Here is a 25183-nt window from a genome sequence, read left to right as displayed (position 1 = left end):
CTTGGCGTGAGTTTTAAGCCACCGGGTCCGGGACGCGAACCACGGTCGACTACGTGGGAGTCCAGCAACATAGCCATTACGCTAACTGCTGGTTCCCCTCCACATCAGAGTTTTAACAGTGTCCTCTGTCCCCTATTGCTTATTTTCTACCCTGCCTCTCTCCGCGACAGCACACTCCCAGTTCCGTGGGGGTGGGACCTATGTGGGGCTGACTGTAGTGTGTGGTTCTATGTGAGGGACTGGAGGGTTTGAGGGTCTCGGGGTCCCCGTGCAGGGTGTGTGAGAGGTGACCATGTACGTGAGCACACACGTATGCACACCTGACTGCGCTGCACCTGTGAGCTGTCACGTGCCTTCTCCCATCACACCCTGTGTGCTTCCACTGCTGATCCCAGCTGGCTGGGCGTGGCCCGCCCTCAGACCCACCTCTGGGATGGCGGGATGCTAAAGCAAGCCACAGGAGGACTTCCCATGAGAACGGGTGTCCAGAGCCCCCGGCCCCACAGAGAGAACTCCCCAGGCCGCCTCTATTGGACTGAAATGTTGGCAGGATCAAAGCAGCTTGAATGTGCTGTTTCCCTGCCTGCTGAAGACAAGAGGAAGCAGCTGGACGACCAGAGGCTGTGCAGCCCCTGCTCAGGTCCCCGACCTTGCGGGGAAGCCGGCATGCTGCGGGGCTCAGAGGAAGGGATGGCATGGTGTCGTCACTACTGGCCCACCGGCTCTTCCTCACAGCCCAGGAGACATGACAGAGGGACCAGCCAGATGTCGGCGGTGTCAGCAGCAGCATGGCAGCGCCACTAGGAAGGGCTCCATGAGGACCTGGGAGGGGTGACTCTTCCCTCCCTTCCCAGAAAGGAAGGACATGGGTGCCCAGAAAGGGACAGGCCTGAAAGCAAAGCAGTTGCCTGGTGAGACGCGGGGGAGCTCAGGAAGCAGGAAAGCCTGGGTTTCATTTCCAGCAGGAGGCCCAATCCCCAGAAATCAGTTAGCCTATGGCAGACACTCTCCCAGGAGCGCCTGCTGCTCCATGACCCCGGAGCCTGCAAGGGCATCTGTGCAGGCCAGGAGTGAGGAGGCGCTGATGGGTTCCCCGAATCCGGCCTCTTCCAGCCGTGGGCCCATGGGAGAACCCGGGGGGGGGAGTGGATCAGAGCAGCCACTGCCCAGGGAGCTCTCCCTGCCAGGGCGGAGTCATGGGGTTCTCGGGGAGAATTACAAGGGCTGCCCAGTGCCAGGAGGGTGAGGAGCAGGGCTCCCTGCTGCAGCATGCTGGGGACAACTTGGCAGAAGGACAGCCATGCAGACCCTGAGACGGGGATGTTCACGCTGGGCTCCATGCGTGTGTGTGTAGAACAGGAGGGAGGACGGGCATGCTTTAATTAGCTTTCAACAGCACAGAGTGACTGAGGTCCACGGGGCCTTCTTCTGTGACAGTGATGGAGGGGGTGATTTGAGGTGCACCTGCTTTCACGGGGAAGGAGGTCCTCTTGCTGACCCGCCTCACAAAAGCACGGAGCCCTTCAGCAACCTGGAAGCGGATTCTGGAACAGTTTCAGCTCTGCTCTGAACCCGAGGCTCTCCTTTCACAGAATGTGCCGAAAAATAGATTCCTGCCCGGGGTGATTTTAAACACATTTTTAGTAAGTACATGGAAAAAAAATCCTTACGAGCCATGTTTACTTCCTGAAATCTCCTGGCTTTGCCTTCATTTACTTGGGTTATTAATTTTCCGGACACCAAAATAATAATTAGCATGGCTGGTGAGCAGAGGAAGCGTCTCACTCCACTGCACCAGACGTTTCTCTGAAACGCCATTCTTCAGTCTGACAGTCAAGGTTGTTCTCCTCCTTAGTCCGGCGATGGGGCCGGGAACCCCCACAAGATGGCACTGCAGCCCTCTCGCAGTGGATCCCAGGGCCCTCAAGGCTTTGGCCAACTCAGCCGCCCCAGGATGACTGGAGCTGGGGGTCCACTGCGGACCTAGGACAAGGGTGTCCTCTTCCCTCTAGGGAGTAGATAAGGACCAAGTGAGTCTGACTGAAGATAAATAAAAGACAACTCTAAACCCTGGAGAAGACAATCAGGAGCCCAAGTCCTGCTAGGTTTGGCATCTGGAATTTACAGTACTTTTCTAAAGCGCACGGGGAAGGTACTTGTCTGTGGATGCACACTGTGCTCACGCTCACACTGGTCTAGTTGTAACTGAGACACAGAGAACCAAATTGCTCAACTGTCCTCATTGTTAGAGTCCACCCTAACAGAGGAGCGTTAGGAAAGTCTGTCTCTAACTTCTTCCACTTCACAATGAGTCTTGCAGAACTTGACCTTTAAGCTCCCTCACACAGATCACGCCTGGTGCTACCACTAGTGAAAGTTAACCATCCCTTGCTGAGTCTTGACTGCCACCAGGCTACGGGGATAGGGAGAGGACCCAGCAGCCCTCCCATATGACTGGCTGAGAAGATTCTATCAGCTCAAGCATTGCAAAGCCACCCCCAGACCTTCGCTGCTCCTACGCCAGGATCTAAGTACGTGGGGATCTAAGAGCTGTCCTGATTGGCTCCATTGGCTCCTACTGCCTCAATCACAGGCTAAGCTCTAAGCCCCCCGCAGAGAACTGAAACCTGCCATTCCACCAGGCCAGAACTGAAACTGCCCCCAGTCACTGATTGCCCCCTGCTGTCAGGGCCCCTTGGGATTCTGTCAAAGACGAATGACCAGGCCTCCTCGTGACTGGCCTGGGACAATGACAACGAATAACTTGCCCTTTACACGGGGACATGCGCTCTCACCAGCCCCTTCCCCGGTAAAGGTTTTCAACCTGGCCCGGCACAGTGGGGAGGTTGTGGATTCCCTTTTTGTCTGCCGCCTCCCACTGCTGGCCCCTCTGCAGGCGGGTCCTCTGGTCTGCAGCATTCTTGCCTGTTCTGGCATCATGGTAACGTCCACTTACGAGGGGAAGATGGTCGCTTTGTAAAACGGACCAGTCTGCAGATCCACCAGTGAGAAGGTGGCTTTGCAGTAACCGCTCCCTACTTTCACAGCAACCCATGGCCTCCCCAGACCTGCTGGTTCGAGGCGCTGCGACTTTAGGATGAATGAGGCTTTACCCTCCCCTGACCCCCACCTGCCCTTGTGTGTCTGACCTAGAGATGAGACGGGTTGGGTCCCGAGTGGGAGTCAGGGAGTTTCCCACACGTGTCTCTGTCTGGGGTTCTAGAACACTTCTCACTGGGTAACAGCCCGCCCACAGACACCTGGCTACTTGTCTCACATGTCAAAACTTCACACACCCCCTCCCCCCACGTATCTAAAACCCCACGCACTGAGCGGGGACATGTAGATGGCGTGGACCACGGACACTCGGAATGTAGGGGGAAGCCACCGACTGCTCCGTCCGGGCTGGACTCTGATTTCCTCTGGACACGGTTCCAGAAAGCTGTGCTAAAGCTTGGGGCTCTCCGCACACCAGGAAACCTCATGGTCTGATGCCAGCTGTTCCCCTCTTCTCCCTTCTTCTGCTCTGAGCTGTCCCCCTCCTTCTCCAGACACAAGTGGAACACACGCAGTGACTTCTAATTACTAACCTCGCATCACACGCAGTTCATAGTGACCGCCTTGGGCCAGTAGAGGTCTCCCCATTCACAACGCAGAGGAATGACCTCAGCTGATGAGCGAGACCAAGCAGGCTCCCCAGTAGCAAGTGAAGGAGTGAGGGTGCTGGCCACCCGCTCACATGGCGGGTCCCAGTCACTCCGCTGCTGTCCCTGGAGAACCAGGGAGGATTCAGAAGTGCAGAAGAGAGCCGTGTGATGGCGCATCCGAGAGCCTGGGCTTTGAGAGGGAATGCCCTGGGTTTGAACCTCAGTTCGGATGGGTAGCCTCGGCGTCCATTTGTGAAATGGGAATGATACCTATTCATAGACCAATTGGGCGTTTAAATAGAATACTGTATTCACTGAGCTCAGAAACACCCCTGACAAGCTCATACTTAGCGGTAAGAAGAACTGAATTAATTTCCCATGTAAAGACAATACAAAAGTTGCTGCTTTGTCTTCCGAATGGTACTTTAAGAATCCCTCCCTCCACTTCTCCTCCCTTTCTTTCTTCCTAAAGAAACTCAGGGCTCCTCAGAGCTCCTGTGAAGAATGCCAAGGGCCTACCCAGTCTGCTCTCTCCTTTGTTCCAAGCACCATGGGGCAGGGTTTGCAGGCGGAGCAGTGAGAAGAGGTCCCGCCACGACAGGGTGAGGCCCTGCCCACTCCCAGCCCGGCGTCCTGCACAGCGCACACGGCACAGGGCAGCGAAGATGCTTCCACCTCTACTTAGCCAATATTTCCGAGATAGCTTTTCGGAAGGGTGTAGGTTACCAGTAAGGCCAAGGGAGAAGTTAAAAAAAACCCCATGTCATGTCTCACTGTGTGGCGATGTAGGAGAGGCCGAGGAAAAGCCTTCCTCTGGTCTAGCTCCAGAGCTGCCCTCGGAGCTTGGACCACTGCCCCACCTCTTCTCAACGTCATCGTCATCGTCTTAGTCCTCTGCTCGAAGACGCACCTGGCATCCACCCACTCTACAGGGTGCTGAGTGATGATGAAAGACTGGCCCCAAGGGGTCCTGGGATGCCATTAAGAGGCCGACTGTGCACATCGGTGAGGTTTGCCAGAAGCTAAAGTAGAAAACAGGTCGTCGTGACTTTCTGGGAACTGGAACTGTCCCTATTTTGATGACGCATCTCTGTGGCAACCACGAGAAAACCGAGGATGTCCTCATCAAAGAGCACAAGATTGAGCACCCCCACCGACAGGACTCCCCAGAGTCGTTTCTTTTTCTTTCTTTCTTTCTTTTTTTTTTGAGAGGTTTTTGCTATAGGGCGTGTGCGCTCGCCAGACAGAGAGAGACAGAGAGACAGAAAGTGAGAAATCACCCCCCTGGGGGATGGTCACACCACAATCCCTTCTCCTCCATTCTCCTCTCGGGATCTTGGGCACGCACGCACATGCGCCCGGTGTGAGTTTTAAGCCACCGGGTCCGGGACGCAAACCACGGTCGACTACGTGGGAGTCCAGTGACACTTAGCCATTACGCTAACTGCTGGATCCCTCCCCCTCCAGAGTCGTTTCTGAGGACACGTAGGAGCCACAGACTGTCTCTGAATTTGGTCAATGAGGACTTCCGAGGGAGGAATGAAGCCGCAGGAGTGCGAAGATCAGCACACATCCCGGGTGGCGCCCAGGACCCTGGGCCCCGAGCTTTCCCTGCACCTCCCTCCTCTGATGTCCTTCCTCCAGGCCCTCTCCTGGGCTTTCTGGGGGAACGATCTGATAACCCGCTCTCCTACCAGTGAGTCCCAATGAGGCAGGCATGGTGCCTTGTCACTTGTGAAGCAGAGCGGCAGCTAACGTGACAGCGAGGCAGCCTCACTGGGCCGAGCAATGCCAGGGCCAGCAGTTAAAGACGCACATTCTAACAGAGGGCGCGGGGGGGGGGGGCAACAGGCACCGACCTAAACTCTTTGAGCCTTAGCTGCCTTGTCAGAACTGTGACACTGCATCCCCTCTGGAGCTCAGGGACGTGTAGGCAGGCAGTAGAGAGCAGGTGTGGGTCAGGAGAGGGCCGTCATGAAGGCAGCGTGGAAACCCGGGCAGAGCTTCCAAATGACAGCAGGAAAGACACATGTGGAGGGCGACCCCACCCCTGCAGCCCGGCTTGGAGACCACGGCATGGACCTCCTCATGCTTTGCAGAAGAAACTGAACCAGCAGTGACCCAGACAGCTCCTCTGCCGAGCCGAGATGCCCTGCAGAGATACCCACAGCACGGCACAAGGAGGTTCCGGGGACGGCTGGGCTGACCTCAGCAGGCTGGCTGACCTGCTTCCAGGACCAGCAGGGCCGATGTGAACCTCCCATTAGGAAACCGAGGAGGACTGGTCCCGGGGCCTAGTGGTTAAGGCGGCCAGAGCCTGCCCGAGTGTAGCTTCTGGTTGGCATGCTCTACTGGCACGTATGGGGCCAGGGTGGCCTGTGTGTGCGGGCATGCAGGTGGCGTGTGCGGGTCTGTGCTCATGGCCGTAGTGCCTGCCCCTGCCTCAGAGAGGTATTCCCTGAGCAACTAGCCAGTGTCCACCGAAGTGCTGGAGATGCAGCAGTGACGCTCCCAGACGGGGCCTGCTTGGAAGGGGCTGAGCCGCACGAGGCACTGGGCCCTGTAGGGTGGCCTGGGGCTTAAGGCAGACTCACCCGCTCTGCAACAAGCCCTGGCCCTTCTTGCTCTGGGTCGCAGGATAACCCTACTGAAATGCTTAAGAAAACCAGACCAGAGCACACTGCCGACAAACACAAGTCCTTGTGTGGACACAGGACAGAAAGCTTGGTGCCAGGACTGTCCTGGGAATTCTGGGCCATGCAGCCTCACTTTGAAAGCACTAGTGGAGTCGCCTGTGTGTGCGGGTCACTGTTCCTCACATCCAGTGAGCCGGCTGTCACTTTGGACTCCTGGGGGGAAGGAGCCTCAGGGAAGGTGACACCGGGGGAAAGCCTTGGAGTCTGGCCAGGGCATGTGAATACGCGGTGAAGACCTGACAAGCCTGTGTACCATGAGGGTCTATTTGCCCAAGGAAAGAGTAAGTATGGCATTTGAAAAGCCCAGGTATGAGTCACCTGCATCTGTGGCTCATTTCATAAGAGCGGGTGAAGAGACCAGCAATTGGCATAATGGCTATGTTGCTGGACTCCCATGTAGTCGACCAAAGTTCGAGGCCCGGACCTGGTGGCTTAAAACTCACGCCGGGTGTGTGTGCATGCACACCCAAGATACCAAGAGGAGAATGGAGGAGAAGGGATTGCGGCGTGGCCATCCCCCCCGGGGGGTGATTTCTCGCTTTTTGTCTCTCTTTCTGTCTCTCTTTCTATCTGGCGAGTGCACACGCCCTATAGAAAAAAAAAAAAAAGAGCGGGTGAAGACTGAACAGAGTTCTAACTCAGAACAGTCTCGAAGAAGTCTCAAAGAAGTTCAATGGTGCGAAGACTGTGAGTCAAACAGGAGCTCTGCTCAGCTCAGATGGTGTTTGCTGCTTTTCCTCTGCGTCTGCCTCGCTAAGGGAACCACGGGCTGTAACGGGCCACCCAGCGTATCCCCGGCTCAGCAGCAGGCCTGACAGAGCCCTGCAATGGTCATGGGGCAGAAGTGCAAACCTTTTCTACACTGCAGTTTCAAAGTGATTGCAGTGGGAGGCGGCATTGTGTTCGTCTATCTTTTTATTTCTATTGTTTAAATGTATATATGGGGGTAGGAGGGAGGAGGTGGGTGTCAACCAGTTCCCTGCTGCCTCCTCTCTGACCCTTTATCAGGATCTAGGTTTGCTCTTGGATGGCTGTGTGTCCCGACTCCCTGGGACAGTCTGCTTTCAGCACCAGTCCTGGTGTAATGACTAATAGTACCTTCCTCCACTCTAAAAGCATTCTATACTAAACATCTTGTATGGTCACTCCAAACGGAAACACAATTATAGAATCTTCAACCTTGCTGGGGTTCTCAAGAGTTTCAATTTCATGACAGAAATGCTCCTGTTCCCTCTGCCTGGTATGGCCTTGGTCCTGAACCAGCTGGTGAGCACCAGCTTCAGAGGCTGGCCACGCGGTACCTTCCCCGCCTTCCCCATCCTCTGAGCAGGACCCGGACATTCCCAGCTGTGTTCCCACAAGAACATCCCACCTATCACAAGGTGGCATAGGCTTCTGCTGCCTGGCTTCCCTTCAAGGTCGAGGACAACGGTGGAATGTGGCTTGGTGCCTGGAGCACACAGATACTCAGCAGACGCTGTTAGTACCCAGTGTGGCGCCCAGTGACCCCCAGCTGAGCACAAGCGGCTCACAGAGTGTGCAAGAATTACCTGGAGCAGGTAGCTGGGGCTCTTCGCTGCTCACCTCTCAGGAATGCAAGCAGCTCCTTGGACAGGGAGCCTCGAAGGCTTGCACAGGAGAGATTGGAGAGGGGCAGGATTATTTGCATTGCTAACAACTTGGCCCTGGTACAATGAGAGGACACCCTGGCATCCCCAGGAAGAGAAGCTCTCCTACCTCTAGCTTTTGCCAGCCTGACCTTGAAGATTAGTAAACGGGCTTTCTTCTGCGTTTTCTAAAGCAGGAAGATGGAAGTCTTCCAGGCAGACCTTCCACCAGCACTGGCCCAGTCCGAGTCACACCTCGACCCGTGGGAAAGGCAGAGTTCCGACTGTGTTCCCAAGTTCACGAGGAGCTGACAGTGGCTTAGACAGTTTGGAAAGAGGGGCTTAGGGGTCTTCAGATCACCTCAAGTCAACCTGAGAATGGCGAAAGGATGAGTTGAATCTTTAGACAGAGATGGCAAGCTGGGAGTGGGAAGATGAAGAGGGCTGGGGTGCAGGCCTCCTCGAAGACCACTTCCAAGAGCCTGAACTAACGCCTTTAACAGGAATTCATCTGCTTCCACACAGCACTCCTGGTAGCTGCCAATGGGGGCTGGGATTCTTTGCAGGATTCCCGCCTAAAAGTCTGGGATGGTTCGGGAAGTATGGTGCCCAGAGTGGGACTCAGGCTCAAACAGAGCTAACCTTGTAAAAACCTGTTGCCCTTTTTTTTTTAGAAAGAGATTTTTTCTGCTACAGGGAATTTGTGCTCACCAGACAGTTAGAGAAAGACAGAGAGACCGAAATTGAGAATCACCCCCCAGGGGGGATGGCTATGCAACAATCCCTTCTGCTCCATTCTCCTTTTGGGATTTTGGGCACACACACATGTGCCGGGCATGAGTTTTAAGCTGTTGAGGCTGGGACTGGAACCACAGTCAACCATGTGGGAGTCCAGCAACATAACCATTACGCCATCTGCTGGTCCCAAAACTGATGTCTTTTTTATAAAGTGTGATGTCACTCGTGACAAAACACCCAGCTTAAGACACATGGGATATAACATCCATGGTGTTTTCTCAGGAGCTTTGGAGAAGATGAGGTCTTACGGCCGCCATTCCACCCTCTACAGATGGCACTGCCGCTTTGACTGCACCCTCAAGCACAGGAAGGACCTGGGGCTTCATTTCGAAACTCTCCTTAGGTGGGGCCACCCAGATGGCCGGGATTAGTCATCTGCAGGTCAGGATTAGTGAAGGGCCAGCACCCCAGGGCAGAGCACAGTGCAGGCTTGGCGGGGAGTGGCTCCCTTCAGGGTGGTAGGCCCGCCTTGCAAAGGAGGGTGTTCTCCAGATGAGGCGCTTACTTGGAGGGACCAAAGAATTTTTTTCCCCTTAGAAACAGTATGGATGATGCTTAGGTCCCTAACCTGTCTCGTAATGCTTGTAGCCAGATGTAGGGCAGGACACTGAGGGCCGGTGTCCTGAGCCTGAGGCTGAGAAGGGGCTGGCCGGCTGGTTCCTACAGCATGGCAGCCCAGCGACACTACAGGTGGGGGGCAGGTCTCCCTACTGTGCATCAGGTGCTTGAAACTTAGGGGCCATTGGGTGTGATTCTAGTTTAGAACTCTAGAAGCATGAGTAAGGGAGTAGTCCAGTGAAGTTAGCTCTAAGAATAATTTTTTTTCCTCTTAACAATTCAAAGAAATACACCAAAAGACCCATAAGGGCTAAATAAATTATTACACTTTTAAGAAGTTGCTCTAAATATGCAGCATTAATTCAATAATTCATGATGCACCGGTATAAGATTTTAAGGCTCAAAAGTTACTGCTGGATTTTGGTGGTAGCCAGCACCCTGGGGTGTGTGCCAACCCCTCCTTCACACCACAGCCTGGTGCACGGTACCAGGGAGCCGTCCCCTGGCTGGTCTCCCAGGGACCCCAGTGGGACAGACAGCAGGGACCAGCTGTGGGCTGTCTTCACTGCCTCACCAGCTGGCCAGGGCCAGCCACTGGCCTGTCTCTGTGGCTTCAAGAAGGAAGCCATGGCAGGGAGATGGGGCAGGAGTTCCATAGTGCTCAGGCCACACAGTGAGCAGTCCTCGCGAGGGAGTGACAGCCTCGCACTCTGCCTCTCAAACAGCCAGGCCAGCCTGGGGACCCCGAACTCTGTATGTGCTTTTGTGCTCAGGGTTCCCATCAGCCGCTCATCTACCTGGGACCGTTGGTGCCAGAGCCAGAGTCTGTAACGTGTTACGTAGGGAACGTGTTCTGTGAATCACACATACTGATGCTCTGAGGGCTCCAGCGCCTGTATTCAAATCCGCTACTTCATCTGCAGCACACAGCGTGGACACTACGCTGAGCAGCATGAAGGGCTGTAAGGAGCCTCGCTTCGCTTCGATTTTGCCGCCGTAGCGTTTCGCACATGTGAAAAGCTCTGCAGTTTCCTGAGTCCCTCTGGACACTGCGTTTGCCCGCCCTGGCAAGCGGGGCGCTTTCTGTTCACGACTCCCTACCCGTCCCTGTGTGCTGCCCCATCTGCCACTGCGAATGGACAAGGTGGTCAAGAGATGGGCCAACAGGTGGTGCGGTGGCTGAGGTGCTGGACTCCCACATAGCAGCCTGTGGTTCGAGTCCTGGACCTGGTGGCTTGCTTTCTCACTTGCCCTCTCTGTCTCTCTAGTGATGATGTGTGCCCTGTGGAAAATAATAATAATAATAAAAAAAAATAATAAAAAATAATAAAGAACTGCCAAGAGGCGAGAGAATCACAGGCATCGTCTTGGCGTCCACAGGGAAGCTATGGTCACTCTCCTTTCAACTCCCTGGAGGGAAAGTGACCCATTCAGTTCAGTGAAATCCCTAGCGAGGCAGACAAACAGATGCATCCTGCCTTTCTTCCAAACCGTCGCCTGTCTCAGCCTCTCCTGGTCTGATGGAACTATTCGTGAGTGTATGGTCTTCGTGATTTCGCAGCCCACCTGCCCAGGGCCCCGGACCCTCCCCACACAGATAAGGGAGCAGCTTGGAGTCAAAGCGCCATCCCGCGGTCCCGGGACAGGGAGGAAGTGGAGCCCAGACAAGACCCAGCTCCAGGGCGGTCCCTACACCTGCCATACACACCACCTCGGGACTGCGACCCAAAGTCCTGCCACCCAAAGTCCTGCCAACTCTGGGGCTGCAGGCCATTTAGGAAACCTGTGGTCCACTAGGTTTGGCCATGCCCCTCCTGCGTCCCCCTCTCGGAACTGCAATGCCCCCAGCACACCACTGCCTTGAGACATTTTATGGGAGCCAGGTGGGCCTCACTAACCTGCGTTTCCTAAACGTACACCGAAGCCTTCCTGGCAGAGTTCCCACTGCATCGGCCACTCCGGCCCACATCGTTGAGGACTGCAACGCCGTGGGAAAGGCAGGGATCCGGCCATGTTCCACGCTGTACGTGCAGTCGAAAGAGGCTTAGCAGCTTAGAAAGACTTCCCTCCAAGTAGAACAACAGAGATCTACTGGAGGCCACGGACCAGGGAACCCGTTTCCCCACCCTCTGCCTTCTCCACACTGCAGGTGCCACCAGGCTGCTGCCCGTCACTGGGCCATGAGTCACAGCATAAAGCCCGTGCTCACTCCGTTGCTGTCTGTGAGCAAGACTGTGCACCTGGTGACCAGCCGTTGTCCTGCCTTGTAGTGGCACAAAGGTGCCCCGTTCCCCAGGACCAAATGCCCTCATGCCTCCGCTACCTGGGCAGAACAGAGGACGACGGGCACTTTTCATGGAGAACAGGGAAGTCGATCTCCAGCGACAGTGCTCGCCACCCTCCTGCAATCCCTTCTCCACTTGGAATAATGTTTCGTGGGAAGAAGAACAGATTAAAATCAGGGGAGATTATACTTTATTTCTCTTGGAACTATTTATTTTCTCTGCAGGAGAGGAAATCCCAGAAACTCCAGAATCCTTGGTTGGGGGCACTCAGGACCACGTGTGGTGTGGACAGTGGCTCCGTGAGTCCTAACGAAGTGACCCTCGTGGGAAATCGCTCCCCTGACACTGCGAGGTCCCTAGACACACAGCATTTCTCACGCATGTGTGGGGAGTGAGATGAGAAAGTAGCCACGGTCACTCCCAGACCCTGGACTGGGGAGAGCTCAGCTGGGTACTGGCACATACATGAAACACGCGGCAATGGGCAGGTCTAAACTACGAGGATCCAGACCTGCGTCGAGGGCGGCAGCACCCCGCCTCCTGCTGGAGTGTGCCCGACCTGCCTTCCTGTGTGAACCGTATCACACAACAGACCGATGAGGTGCCCCCTTAAACACACTGGCCTTCCGCGCTCTCACAGCCAGAGCGAGCCCTCGCAGAGCCCGGGGCCACGGAGAGCGGCAGGCTTGGGGCTGTGGAGTGGTGGGGATAGCGAGCACAGGCACACCGCTTACAGCGAGATGACCACTGGGTGGCTCTGCCTCCTCGAGAGAGGAGAGGAAAAGAAGTTCTGTCTGCGCGGCTGCTGGCATACGAGACCCAGCTCGTCACCCTCAGTGGGGGGGACCTGCAGTCTGCGCGGCTGCTGGCATACGATACCCAGCTCGTCACCCTCGGTGGGGGGGACCTGCAGTCTCTAAAGAGCCATCTCGTTGCGCTTTCTATCAGTCAGTGCTGGAGAAATCTTGGACAGATTATGGACAGAACTTTAAACATTTTCCTATTATTTCGAAACTTAGCTTCTCTAGAGTTGGGACCCCCCTGGCCACCCCATCTGGCTGGGAGGGCACCCCGGGGTCTGTGGGCTGGCAGCATGCTCCTCGGAGTTCTTTCCTCTCCCAGTCCCCACGCTTTGGTGAGGCCTCCTAAGGTCTTACCCTCTGCAGTGCACTGGTGAAAAGTGCACCCTCCTTTGGTGTGGTCTCTGAGGTCAACTGGAAGAAGGTCAACAGTGCAACTGTTTTGACACTAAATATGGACAAGTGTCTTTTTTTTTTTTTCTTTCTTTCTTTTTTTTTGGAGAGGTTTTTGCCATAGGGCGCATGCGCTTGCCAGACAGACAGAGAGACAGAGATAGCGAGAAATCGCCCCCCAGGGGGATGGTCACAGCACAATCCCTTCTCCTCCATTCTCCTCTCGGGATCTTGGGCACACACTCACACCTGGCGTGAGTTTTAAGCCACCGGGTCTGGGACGTGAACCGCTGTCGACTACATGGGAGTCCAGCGACACAGCCATTATGCTAACTGCTGGTCCCAAGTTTCTTTCTGGAATAAAGAACCAGTCCCTCAGAACAGAACAAAAGAAAACAGAACAAAAGAAAACAGAACAAAACACCTACTATGAATAATAGCTAAGAGCCAATAGTTCCCTCTTAGCCCGGGCCAGGAACTGTTCTAAGCACTGCCCACACATAACTCGTGCAATCTTCACAACCACCTGGTCAGGTATGCACTAGTATTAATTGCAATCCACAGATGAGGACAGCAAAGCCCAGAGAGGTTGAGCATGCGGTCCAGGACTACACAGCTAGTAAAGGTGAGCCAGGGTCCAACTCACAAGTCTGGCACCAAAGCCTCTGCTCACCCTGCTTTTCAAGGACCAAACCTCAATATGCACTGAGACCTGGTGTGGAAATTGACTGAAGCGTTGCTTGGCTTATAAGAAAATCAAAGACAGACAGAATTGTTAGGATAAACACACTTTCCTAGTCAACAAACAGCCACCTTAGAAAAGGCTTCTGTGGTGGAATCTCGCTGATTTTGCATTTCAGTCTCTTGGGTTGTAGGCAACACAAGCAGGTGGTCCTGGGATGGTAAAACCCCTGAAGAACATAAGGTTTTGGAGAAAGCCAAGTGACCGATGGTGAGCTGTCATCCACAGGAAATGGCCATGTGCACCACGGAGCCCTCCCTGTGCGTTCAATGGTGCCTTCTCTGTGAGGAATGTACTATCGGAACAGCGTTTGCTACAGCGTCCATGCCACATTTCTTCATAAATATTTCATAATTTCCTATCAGACTACCATTACTATAATTAGCACAAATTGGCTCTACTCCACAGAAGTGTGCTATTCAGAACCTGACACACATTCTGATGAAAAGCAGGCGGATTACGTGGGATGGGGGTGGAGGGACAGTCCAGTCCTGCACGACGCCATGGCTGGCTGGTCAGTACCGTGTAACTCCTTCGTGATGCAAGAGACCCAGACATGACACACACCCAGAGAGGAATGGGCCATGAAGTACCAGGTCACATAAACTCCACCCCAGAAGCGGGTTTGCTGAAGGTGGTCACACTCCCCTCACTGCCCGCGTGTTTGTGAACATCATACCCCACTGCCCAGAGGGGTGCTTAGTGGTCAAAGTGTTTAGCAAATGTTAATCAGCTGTGGGTTCCCTTTCAGGCAGGGCCTTCCCAACCAGGTCCTCAGCTAAAATGGCTTGTGAATTTCCAAGGGGTTGGGGGGCCAGTGGGTGGCATGGTGTTTAAGGTGTTGGACTCCCATGTGGCTAACTGCGATTTCAAATCTTGGCCCCAACAGCTTGAAACTCACTCCAGAGGCATGTAGGTGCAAAGTGCACACGCCCTGCAGCCAAAACCAAACCAAACCAAACCAAAAAACCCCCAAGGATTCCAAGGGGTGACTCATAATCATTTCGTGGTGTGTCATAGCTGGGTCCCCAGACTTGGGCATTAGCGCTTCAGCTGGGAACTGTTGGAAATTCATATCCTTGGGCCCCACCCCAGCCTCCCTCATCGTAAACTCTGGGCCCAGCAGTCTGTGTTTACCAAACCCCAGCAGTACTGAGCCTGTGCAGGGTGGGAACTTGCAGGCTCTGTCAAGGGGACGGTGCCCCAGGAAGGGACATGGAAAGTGACCTCCACCTTCAGCAGTAAACTAGGGACAAGGCCCTTCTCAGTGTGGAGGCAGTGAGGACGAACACAGAAACGCTTTTCAATACCCAATAGCCTCCTCTCTCCAGCTCCAATGACTCAGCCCCAGGCCTCCCGGGCCAGGGCGTGTCCAAGTGCCTGCTCTTGGCCAGCTGCCAGGAAGGCCTCGGCCAACTGATCTCATTAAATCTGAAAACCTTATGAACGAACCGCGTGGGTCTTCACAGTTATAGCAAATGTGGACTATGAAAAAACCATAGAGGGATTCCGATGATTTTTTTTCACTAAAATAAACTTGAATTTACTCCCATTTCCCCACGAACTTTCTGAAGTTGCCCTGTATCACTGGCCCACCCCCAAGGTGGGAAACAGACTCAGAGAGTTGCAGCTATCTGGTCAAAGCCACAGGGCACTGCTGCGGAACAGGCCTAGCCCTGCTCCGGATGGCTCTGGGATGCCCCTGGCCAGAGCGCTGCAGCCCAGGGGACTGTCAGGACGGAGGCTCGGCGAGGCCAGCTGTGTCTGTTAGTGTTCTCCTGAGGGCTCACACTGTGCGGGCTGCAGTACCTGTGAGACAGCCACACCACGTATGGCTCCGGCTCTCCTGGCATCTCCGAGCCCCGGAGCCCAGGTGCTGTCTGCTGCTTCCCTCGTGTCAAGTTCCTCACCGTACTACCTACAGAGCATGTCCCTGGGGGCCCGATGAGACCACAGCCAGGAGCTCAGGGCGAGGCAGCCACGTCCTGCTCGTACAGTGAGACGAACGGGACCTCAAGGGCTGCGAGTCACTGACTTGCTTAGACTCTGGTCAGGACTCAGGATGGAGCTAGTTTTTTTTTTTTTTAATATTTATTTATTTCCATTTGTAATAATTATTATTATTTTTAATTTTTAAAAATTATTTTAAAATTTGATCAGAGAGAGAGAAAGAGAAAGTGAGGAAGCAAGCCACCAGGTCTGGGTCCCGAACCATGGTTGGCCATGTGAGAATCCTGTACCTTTAACCACCACGCCACCTGCTGGCCCCTGGAGCTAGGTTTTAAAGCACTGTGTGGGTACAAAGTAGCGCTGTCTGCTGGGACAGCAATCAGCAGATCTGGCACACACACTTACGTATACGTGTTCTGTCCATGCACGGATCTGAGAGGGAGAGGATGACGGTTCATCACCTGGGTCACAGAAAGAATTCGGGGCCCCTGAACTAGGCCAGGGACAAACTTACCAACCACCCACCTAGGTCTTCATCTCCATCACCATCACCTCTAACTGCTACGAGCGTCCTGTCATTACGGAGCTGGGCACGAAGCCACGGTAGGGCCAGCAGTCCCTGCGACTCCGTTGTCGTTGGAAATCATTTCACATCACTGCTGTCGTACATGTCTTGAGAGATTGTTTATGCTCATCACTACTTCAAGGTGACAGCAGTGATTAGACCTCCCATGAGATCTTGTTAATTTTTAAAGAAATACATACATCATAATTTAAATTAGTATTGTGATAATCGCCCTTCCTACTTCTATGGCAAGAAAACCTGTAATACAAGTAAAAAAACAAAAACAAAGCAGGCCTTGCTTGACGGGGTTCCAGAAGTAAACTGAACTGCAGTGCTAGAAGCCACATGGTCAACAGGGGACTTGAATTCCCTGGTCCCCTGAGTGGCCCAGAAACATGCCAGACACATGCACGTGTGCCCAGGATCCTGACAAGTGGCAGACGTGGGGAAGTGGGATTGTGGCATGATGAGGCCCCACCCTCTCATGAGTGTGCTCTATCGTGAATAAAATACCTTTAAAATCAGGAAAAATATAAAGGGAAGATACAACAGGATTTAAAAAACAGGGAAACTCAGTGCCTTAGTCCACTCTGTGCAGCTAGAACAAGGCTGTCTTGGCCACAGTTCTGGAGGCTGGGAAGTCCAAAGTCAAGAGGTCTGCATTGGCAAGGGCCTTCCTGCTGTGCCCTCCCAAGGCAGAGGTGGGAGGGAGAGGGGGAGGGAGAGGGAGAGGGAGACTGAGCTTGCAGCCTGGGGCTCATAATGGGTGTTACTCTGCTCGCGAGTGTGGAGCTCTTACAACCCACACTGCAGTAGGCGCCCCTCTCAGCACAGCTGCCCTAGGAGTTAGGTTTACAGTGTGTGTTCTTCGGGGGACACAAACGGCAGCACACAGGAGTGCGGCTGTACCGACGCACAGACCACGCGGTCTCCTTGTTTCCCGGAGTCAGGCCTCAGGTGTGACGCATGTGCTTGTGCCCAAACCCCTGCCTGTAGGGAGTTACATGGATAGTTCCCGAGTTCCTGATCCAGAGGACAGGGAGGCCCCAAGTGGAAACAGCCGGAGGAGTTAAAGACACAGCAGCCCGATGTGCCTTGGGCTCGGCCCCTGGAAGGATGGTGCTGGACCGAGCACTGAAGAGCAGTAATGACGATGACGGCCACATCACGGGACCCAGGCCAGCAATGGGCGGCTTCCCAGCTCAGCCACGGCTCTTGCTCTCACCCACCTCCAGGTGGCGCTAGCTGAGGCAGCTGAGTCTGACAGCGCTGGCCACACCATGCTCCAGGACGCCTGCAGGCAGGCGGAGTCAAAGCCCGGCTCCTCTGTGGGTTCCCTGACTACAGCTGTTGACCTCAAGAAATTCAGCCAAACGAGTCATGTCTGATGGTTAAATCAACACGATTCCCGAGAATCTGACAGACGTTCTCAAACAGCGGCCAGGGCCAGCGGCGGGCAGAGAGGTCACACTACGTTCCTGAGGGTGCAGCCGAGTGGGAAGGCCCCAGTTCTCATCCCAAGGTCTCCTGTGCACGGAGCATGCTCAGGCTGGCCGGCTAAGGCTGGGGTGCATCACGGCACAGAGACCCTGTCAGGGTACCTGCGTGTCACTCTCTCTCATAGAAAAAATATAGTTGCTTGGTCACTTCTGGGTATGCAAGCAACCTTCGAAAGCCAAAAAAAAAAAAAAAAAATTCAGGAAGAATTAACTGCTGGGGAGCGAGTGGGGAAGGTCTTGAGCATCGGGCGGGCTGTGGCCGACAGGGAGGCTGCCAGCCTTTCTCATCGCCCATGCCCCTGGCCCCGAGAACCCACGGTGGATTTCCAACAGGGAGGCTGCACCGAGGCAGTTACCGCTTTCGCACACGTCGGCTTGTCACACGGAACAGTTAACGAGATGATCCTAAATGGGAAGCCCCTGGGTGGCGCAGCACGCCCACCTCAGCAGAGATAACAGTTGCTAACGTCTCCAGCAGAGGATGGGCGAGTCGGCCGGCTGCTCTCAGTAACCTCAGCCCACTGGCGTGGCGCCCTCACATCCACGCTGCTCCTGCTGTGGGCTGCGGCCAGCGTGCGGCAGTGTGGCTCCCTGGCTGCCTGCAGACCATTTCCAGGGGCGACATGGACTGAGGGGAGCAGAAATCGAGTGCTATCCTTGCAGAGAGTCAGCGCTCAGCTCAGGGACTCTCTCAGTAAGGAACTAACGAGATGAGAAGAAACTGATCCAGCACGAACGTTTCAGAACACCCGGCAGAGCGGGCTTCCTCTAGTCTAGACAGTTGTGGGGAGCAGGATGATCGTGGTAGCTCTGAGCCCCCACCCTGTGCTAACTCTGAGCTGTTCACGACCGTGCGTGGCCCGCTGCTGCCTGCTGGATGCTATGGAATGTCAGCTGGTGAAGACTACCTGGGAACAAAACGACAGCGTCTAAGTGATGACACCTCAGCCACCAACAGAAATGCCCTCTTCACACCCACGGCCCAATGCTGACACGCACGCCCAGTCTGTCTGCAATTACTGTCCCCACCATGGTTTAAGGCCCGTAGTTAAGGCAGAGCTCATGGACCGGCGTCAGACGCACGAGCTACACAGCAGCACGGCCAGTGCTCCACGTACCCAAGTCCTCTTCACAGTTAAGGCAGAGCTCCTGGACCGGCGTCAGTCACACGAGCTGCACAGCAGCATGGCCAGTGCTCCACGTACCCAAGTCCTCTTCACACGGCCTTACGCTGTGGCCACGCAGCCGCAGTCCCCGCCCGTGGGAGGGACGGCCGCCTTTCAGTGCTGTGTTCCTTGATGAAATGCCAACGCCAAGGAAATATCGACAGACGTGCCTCCCATACCTGCCACCTCCCTCCTCCTGCCATCATGGTTCCTCTAAAGAGTCAGCTCTTTAAAAAAAAGCTGAACATTTAGTCTGTCTAGAACAATATTTATCAGTGCTGACGGCAGGAATGAGCTCTTACACTGGCAGAGCAGAGGAGTACTGTACGCAGAGCTCATCAGATGGAAAAAAGAAGAAAAAAAACACGGAAATTAATTCAACTCCATATAAAAGGCTCATGGAAAATGTGTATTATGGAAAAACTATGGATTTTAAAATGTTATTTTTTTTTTTGCCAAGGTAAACCCACATTTTAATTTCATTTTTCCACAGTCTTTATGAAACACACACACACACACACACACACACACACACACACACATGTAGTTATAAAAGCATACAGTCTTCACTGAGGCCATCTGCATTCCTTTGGTGACACAGTAGTCCCTCGGTAGGTGTTTGTTAGTTATGTAAGGCTTGGCCGGGGTCAGAGGTGCTGTGCTTTTTATTTATTTTTTTAGCAACAGGGTGTGTGTGCTCACCCAAGAGAGGGAGAGGAGCATGCGCTCCCTGGGGAATGGCCACACTGCACCTTACACATGTCACCTCCTGTCCTGTGAACACACGTAATCTATGTGCACAAGGGCACTCGGCCAGCACGATTACAGCTGGCCCCTCAGCCCTGCTGCCTGGGTCCCTGCGTGACACCCCGACACCGTGTGGAACTGAATGCCGCAGAAGCTTGGAAACAATACTTAGCTTGCCTGGGTCATCCCCCAAGGCCGTCGGTATTCAGCCCATTTTCCTGGGACACCCGGAGAAGCCACAGCAGATGAGGTGTGGAGGAACTTACAGGAAGTCAGGGCAAGAGATCAAACGGAACAGCTCTGCAGCGTTTGCAGTAAAGAGACCACCACATGCTACCGTCACTAGAACGTGGCACCTTCCAGGGGAAGACTGTAGCGCAGGCCGCGGGCTGGACACTAAAGAGAAAACACAATGTGCGAACCAAACTCCTGCCTCATTAGAACCTGGTCCGAGTTGGCTATACACCGTACTAAATGCCATTATCTTCGTCCTCAGTATGGGCTGCGCTATGCCACCTCGGGTTGGACAGAGTCTCCAAGGACACATAGAGCAGAGACTCCCACACTGTGCTCTGCACCTTGGGGGCTGTGTGCTACCTGCACGCATCTGCCAGCTGCATATTTGAAAGATGATAGAAGCAGATGCCAAGGTGCACGTGGCGCGTTGTCTGGGTGGAGGAAAAAGGCAGGGCGCAAAAGTCAACCGTGAGATCTGCTCAGCACGCCTCGGGCATTCCAGCTTCTTGTGCTAGCCTAAAAATGGCTACAATAACTTCTGGTTACAAACCCCAAAAAACCCCAAAAACAAAGTTTAAATCAAAAAGATTTGAAAGCATCTTGGGCTGGCTCAACAGCCTGGTGGCTAAGGCAGCTGGACCCTACATGGCCGACCCCACTGACTGAGTCCTGGACACAGCGGCTTGAGAAACACACCAGGTGCATATGCAAGTGCGCCCCAAATACCAACAGGACAGAGAGACGGAGATGAAGGGGAAGGGACTGTGGGGTGGCTAGCCTCCGCCAGGGGTGCTTCTCCCCTCTCACTCTCTACCTCTCTCTCTGGTGAGTGCACCTATCATCCAGCTATTTTAAAAAAGAAAAAGAAAGGAAAGAAGGAAGGAAGGAAGGAAAGAAGGAAGGAAGGAAGGAAGGAAGGAAGGAAGGAAGGAAGGAAGGAAGGAAGGAAGAATGAAAGAAAGAAAGGAAGGAGGGGAGGAGGGAAGGTAGGCAGTGACAGAGGAGGGCCCTCGTGTCACCCTAGGGCCTGGGTTGTCAGCACCTCTCTGTCTTGTCTTGTCTTTTCTCTTTTCTTCCTTTTTCTTCCTTAAAATAACCGGATGGCATGTGCTTTTTAAATATCTAGATGCTTTCTAGACCTCTGAAAAACCCGAAGACGTGAGGGCGGGGTCCCCCACTCCTGGAAGGGAAGGTGGCGCTTCCAGAGCCTGCTGGTCCGAATTCCCTTCGCTCCACTCTACCCAACCCCCATGGGCTCAGACTCACCGGAGCTGGAAAAGGCCGGTGCTAGTTCCTATCTACAATCACACGTGGGGCCTCTGGCACAGTAACAGACGGGTCCCTCCTTCAGCAGTATTGTTGGGCCCACTGGCACCACCCTTCCTATTAGGGCTTATTATTTTCTTTTCCACTCACGGCCCTCCCGAGCTGGGTCGCAGTGAGTCATTGTTTTCTCCGAATCCAGCTTCCTCTTTCTGCATCTCCCTCCCGTGTGGTTGCCTCTCTGCAGCTCTCTCCAGAGCTCCTCAGTCTTGGCCTCTGAAGTGAAGTCACACCCGCCTCCATGTCCCGCAGCACACTGGGACAGGTAGTTCCTGTGTTCCTGGCCCTGAGGCACCGGCCAGATACCCAAGTATCCCTGAAACAGCAGCTGTCACCAAGGCTGAGGAGGGGGGTGCCTTGTGAAGGCCGGTGCCACCATGGAGCTACTGACGCTGCCCTGGGGCCAGCAGGACCACGAAGCTGGAGTTCACAGCCCGGGGTGGGAGACCACAGGAGCACTTCCATCTTCAATGAGCCCAGACGGGAGCCTATACCCAGGAATACACTCTTAGGGCTGTAAAGCCGTCCTTGAATTTAAAAATTTGAAGTAGACTTTAGGCTTTCTTCTTGACAATGCCCTTCAGCTCTGAGAAAAGACCTCTGGTCGTCAGAACAGGAATGGTGGCACTTGTGTGTTCGTGCCACATATCCTGAGAGGAGACTAGAGAAGGGATACATTGATGAAGAGTGCGCTGCAGAGCCCGGATGGCACGAAGGCCCTGCCACTGCTCACCGTGTGGGGCAGAACATGCCACTCTGAAGCTCGTGAGAAACGCAGATCCCAGCTCCCACCCCAGACACACTCTGTAGCTTGGCCCAATTCCCAAGTGATCTGTGAACACGTTCAAGTCTGAACGGCTGTGCCCACTCCTCTGCACCTGTTGGCATGGGTGATAGCCCAGAGGCCCAGAGGCCGGAGCCTGGAGGCCAGGATTCTGCTTTCTCGCTTTCAGCTTCCATGCATCTCCCATGTTAAATCAAAAACTGTGAAGGGCCTGAGATTTTATCCCATTTGTCAGCTAACAACTTAGCCTACCACTGCATGTGTGCCTGTGTGCATGCACATGTGTGTCTGGGTGCACACGCATGTGTACACACAGAAGAGGCAAGATCTCTGGGTCAGAGAAAAAGAGCATGTATCACTCGCAGCAAAAATAAGCAGACAGAGCAACACCTTAGCACCAGACCCCAAGTGTCAATCCGTCTGCCGATGGTGTCGTGCTGGGGGCCAAGTGTCACCTGTGCATGCGATGGAGTCGTTGCAGGGGAGGAACCCCAAAGTAGGAAACCCTGATCTCACACAAGGCTGCCGCGGCCTCCCCTTCCTCCTCTCTGAAGGGACGGACAGACTTATCCTGACTGGAATGTAAGCAGCGTCTTAGGTGAGGGGAAGGGCCCTTAAAAAAAGAAATTCCTGCACTTTGAAACTGTCCTCTAAGAGAATAAGCATTTCCTGTTCTTCCAGCTCCTGGTCCACCTCCCTCGGAGGTGGTGGGAGCCAGACTAGGGACAGACGCGCCCTTTGTCCCTCCTCTTCCCCGAGCCAGTGCCGCCTGGGTGCTTCCTGTCCTTTCCATCTCGGCCTCCACCTCGTTCCGTGTCGAGTGCGTGTGCGTGCGTGTGGACACCTAAATACACTCAGAAGGGACACCGCCTCCTCGTGTCTATGTCTATTGGGTCTGGGCTACTGGTACCCTGGGTCAGGGTTAAAGCAAAGATTTTTAACAACCGTTTCTTTTTTTTTTTTTAAGAGATTTTTGCTATAGAGCACATGTACTCCCCAGAAAAGACAGAGACATACAGAAAGGCAGAAAGTGAGAAATCCCATCCCAGAGGAGATGGCTACACCACAATCCCTTCTCCTCCATTCTCCTCTTGGGATCTTGGGCATGCATGCACATGCGCCCAGTGTGAGTTTAAGCCACCGTGTCCAGGACTCGAACCAGAGTTGACCACATGGGAGTCCAGCGACATAGCCATCATGCCAAATGCTGGTCCCGATTTCTTTTTTTTGTTTCTGTGAAGGGAAGACTTCTCTAAGCTTCACAGTCCCAACTGGAGTGTGTTTATAGATCTCTCTCCTTTTTTTTTTTGTTTTGGAGAGGTTTTTGCTATAGGGCACATGTACTCCCCAGAAAAGACAGAGACATACAGAAAGGCAGAAAGTGAGAAATCCCATCCCAGAGGAGATGGCTACACCACAATCCCTTCTCCTCCATTCTCCTCTTGGGATCTTGGGCATGCATGCACATGCGCCCAGTGTGAGTTTAAGCCACCGTGTCCAGGACTCGAGAGACCGCATGCACCAGGGTGGGGCTCTGAGCACAAGGCAGGCAGTCACGTCATGTTTTACCCAAGCCAGGATTTGAACCGCAGTCAGTCATGCAAGATCTGGCTCCCTCAGCACCATACTACAGGGCTGGCCCAGGAAGTCTTCTATGTAACATAAAAACCTTGGTGGATCCCAAACCAACTGATATTTTGCATTTAGTTCTAGATTGTTCTGCATAGACCTGACGTCTTCCTCTCAAGGCGCGACTGGGAGCACTGGGGTTAGGTGACCTCTGAGGTATCCCGCTGCAAACCTAACGACTGTGTTGAATTTCTTGAGTTTAACCACCCCCTGGACTCCAGGCCACATTCATCCTACATCAGCGACTATAGCCTTCTTGGGGATGAACTCAGCCCCAAATCAAAGCAGACATCCGGCCTACAGAGAGCTGAGAGCCCAACAGGACATGCCTGCAAAGAAGTTTCAGGGCCAACTGGTGGTGTGGTGGTCAAGGCAGCTGGATCCCCATGGCTGACTGTGTGGTTTAAGTCCCAGACCCAGTAGCCTGAAAAACACTGCCAGCCCAAGTGCAGGCATGTCCAAAATCCCAAAAGGAGGGAGAAATGGAGGGGAAGGTGTGTAGCCACCTCCCAGCCCCCATGGGGGCGTGCTTCCTTTCTCGTTCTCTCTGGCAAATACATGCACCCTCTGGCAAATTAAAAAAACTAAAAATAAAAAGATAAAAAAAAATTCTTCCCCAATACCAATACTTCCCCATTTACTTCTTTTACCAACTGGAAAACAAGAAGCAAGCAAGACGGTAAGTCCATTACCTACTCTAGCACAGCCTCGGCTCGTGGCTACCAGCTCGTCAAGCATATTCTGGGTGGGAGGCACTCAGAGTTGGCATCAGCGAGGCTCACTGAGATAGAGAGAGCCTGACCATTTCAGGCACGGTCATCTTAATGTCATAAACTCAACAGAGGGCTCTTGTGTCTACGTAGTTATTATTAAATGCTTCGTTCTATAGAAGAGAACTGCTGCAGGGCTGATTTAAATGCAGGCCCTACGTTTGCACAGTAAGTACACATGTGCCCCTCTGAGTTGCGCCACAAAAACATGAGAGTGCCAGTCCCCTGAGGCCAGCTCCAGCGCGGTGCAGAGAAGCATCGGAAGGGAAACTGATGGCTCTGTGTCCTCCCCCTTCCATGGGATACAGAGAGCTCTCCTGGCCTAGGCAGGGACTGAAGGTTCTGTAAGAGGCTGGAGGCCGGCAGAGGAGGAGGAGGCAGAAAGGGAGGCACTGGGAGGTGTGTCGGCCACGCCTGCTCTCCACGTCCGCAGTGGACCCGCGGACCCAGGTGCTGTAACAGTCGCCGAGCGACCTGCAGCAGCAGGCCCTAAAGGCCAGTCGGGCCTCCTGCGCTTCCCTTACCATCCCCACATCCAGGTCCAGCTGAGTCCAGGGACACGGGTGGCCACATGCGGCATCCCCTTGAGGTGAGGCCTGATTCACTCTCTGCCAGACTTACACCTCCTTCCGCTGCCTGTCAGTGTGAGAAGTCACGCTGCGTTGGCGGAAATCGGAGGCCAGGTTCTGGATGTCGCCAGGACCCACGACTCCCAGGTGTCCCTGCGGCATGGACTGTGTGCCACGGTCACAGAGCGGTCCACTGGAGGCCAGCAGAGGAAGAGGAGGCAGAAAGGGAGGCACTGGGAGGTGTGTCGGCCACGCCTGCTCTCCACGTCCGCAGCGGACCCAGGTGTTGTAACACTTGCCCAGCGACCTGCAGCAGCAGGCCCTGAAGGCCAGTCGGGCCTCCTGCGCTTCCCTTCCCATTCCCACATCCAGGTCCAGCCGAGTCCCGGGACACGGGTGGCCACATGCGGCATCCCCT

The 25183-nt window shown here is 54.2% G+C and overlaps 1 protein-coding gene and 1 long non-coding RNA gene across 2 annotated transcripts in view; both read right to left on the bottom strand.

Moving 5' to 3' along the window:
- The window catches only part of DAP (death associated protein), a gene marked incomplete at its 5' end in the record, with an annotated part of 63971 nt that overhangs the window by 12440 nt on the left and 26348 nt on the right, over positions 1-25183 (bottom strand). The window lies entirely within an intron of this gene.
- LOC114006871 (uncharacterized) lies at positions 2132-8625 on the bottom strand. The gene is made up of 2 exons (XR_003548537.1): positions 8103-8625; positions 2132-4669 (listed from the first exon to the last, which is right to left on the bottom strand). It is a non-coding gene; the product is annotated as an uncharacterized LOC114006871 (long non-coding RNA).

Source organism: Tupaia chinensis, unplaced genomic scaffold (assembly GCF_000334495.1).
Source record: "Tupaia chinensis unplaced genomic scaffold, TupChi_1.0 Scaffold000096_1, whole genome shotgun sequence".
Lineage (NCBI taxonomy): Eukaryota > Metazoa > Chordata > Mammalia > Scandentia > Tupaiidae > Tupaia > Tupaia belangeri.
The sequence above is the reverse complement of the archived record's forward strand: the minus strand, read 5'-3'. Positions and strand labels throughout refer to the sequence as shown.